A 2,362-nucleotide genomic window follows, 5' to 3' on the forward strand; every position below is an offset into this window, starting at 1 on the left:
GAGGGAGAACTTTAATTCTATGTGAGGACTCCAGATGCGTACGTAAACAGGAAGAGGAAAAACAGGAGGGAAGGAGGAGAAGAAGGGAAAGAAGAGGAGGGCTGAAGGAGGGGAAGAGAAAGGATGGAGAAGGGCAAGGAAGAGGAGATAGAAATGGAGAAGGTATGGAGGAGGAGGGATGACGGAGGGAATGAGAAGGGATGGAGGAGGAGGTGTGGAGGGCAAGCAGGGACAATATGAAGAGGAAGGTGTGAGGGAGGAGAGATGGAGAGCCAAAGAAGAAAGGAGAGGTGGACGAAGGGGAGGAAGAGGAAGCAAAGAGGAGGAAGGAGGGGAAAAATCTACCTCCCATCGGTATCTTTATGAAGGACACTGACTTGCAGGACCAACGCCTCCTCTACAGACTTGGTTTGAGCCCATGGAGAACCATAATGATGAAAACTTCACCCTGATCTCCTCACCAGGCCCAAGCAGTCAAGCAACTTGTGGTTCTGCCTTTTGCTGTTTCTCAGGTGGCCCCGTGGATGTGTCCATAACACCTGTGAAACGGCCGTCCTAAAGCGATACTTAGATTTCTCTTGTGGGCTAACCCCCAAAGCCACTTTGGCTCACAGACAGGCAGGTAGGGCTCTCACTTCTTGTAAAAAGCCCTTAAATTTATTTTTAGAATGACTTAATGCCCAGTTTCCCCTCCCCGCCACCCCTATCCGTATTCATCAGCCGGCTTGTGATTTGAAAGCTATCGCAAGACACTTGTCTAAAAGGAAACGATTTTCATACAGAAATGGTTTCATCTTATGGGGATCGTACCAAGCGAGATTGGTACGTTAGAAAGAGTAGCCCAGGCAAAGACAACGGAGGACCAGATGCCTATAGAGTCTGTGACCTACGGATGAGGCCTCACTGTTTGGGGAGTGGTCCAAGCTACCAGAGTTTCTGGAGCATCTGTCAAAGGGCTGTGTTAAAGGCATGGTCCCCAGCCTCCTTCACTATTTAGACGTAGAGGAACCTTTAGAGGTGACCTAGGAGAAGAAATTTCAGGAGTACCCTGGAAGGGTAGGTCCTGGGGGGGATTCCAGTCTCTTTCTTTTCCACAGAGGAGGTGGATGGCTTCTCCATCACACACACACATACCATGACGCACTGCACCACCACAGGCCCAAAGCCCACGCAGCCTGAACCTAGAACTTCGCAGCAGTGACAAAGATAAACACTTGCTTATTATTGCTTCGTTATCTGTGCAGTTTGTTAGGAACAGAGAATTGACTAATGCAAAGAAGAAACAAATGTATCCCTGTCTGCAGTTGGTTCGAGACCAGCGTGTGCTTCCAGCAAACAGCTCACCAGATGTTGCAGTGGTCACTTCTCTCTTCCCAGAAGGGTCACAGTGGCATCTCATAAGAGAGTTTAGTACTGTTTTCAAAATTTTTTTGGGGGGGGGGTAGTTAAACATGATGGATTGGTGTGTAAAGATGTGCTGTGACCCTGGTAACCTGGTAACCTGAGTCCAACACTTGGAGCCTACATGGTGGAAGGAGAGAGCCGAATTCTGCAAGTTGTCCTCTGGTCACACATATCACACATATATACACACAGACATACAAACACGTACACAGACACATATACACACATATTCACATATCCCACACATACATACACATCACATATACATAACATACATGCACAACACACATCACATACACATACCACATACACTTACATCACACACACACACAATACAACATACCACAACACACATATAACACATATACACATGGAGGCACACCACAAACACATACACATACAATATACACACACATACATACATATGTACATAGATGCACACACCTCACACATATCACATAAACACATCACACATACATACAACACACATGTACCACATACACACATACAAACAGAGGCACACCACATACACATACATGCACATATGCATAACATACATGCACACACATCACATACACACAACACATACACTTACATCACACACATCACATACATACAACACATACACTTACATCACACACACACATACACACACATACAACATGCCACAACACACACATAACACATACACACAAGTAGGCATACCACAAACACATAAACATACAATATACATACACATACACACATACATCACACACATATCACATAAACACATCACACATGCACACAACACACGCATATCACATATACACACAGAGGTAAACCACACATACATACACACACAACACACACATATCACATATGCACATACACACCACATACACATATATGCACATATCACATACATATACACATATACATGCACACAGATACTACACACAGAGAGGCACACATGCAC

Source organism: Rattus norvegicus, chromosome 12 (genome assembly GCF_036323735.1).
Source record: "Rattus norvegicus strain BN/NHsdMcwi chromosome 12, GRCr8, whole genome shotgun sequence".
Taxonomy (NCBI): domain Eukaryota; kingdom Metazoa; phylum Chordata; class Mammalia; order Rodentia; family Muridae; genus Rattus; species Rattus norvegicus.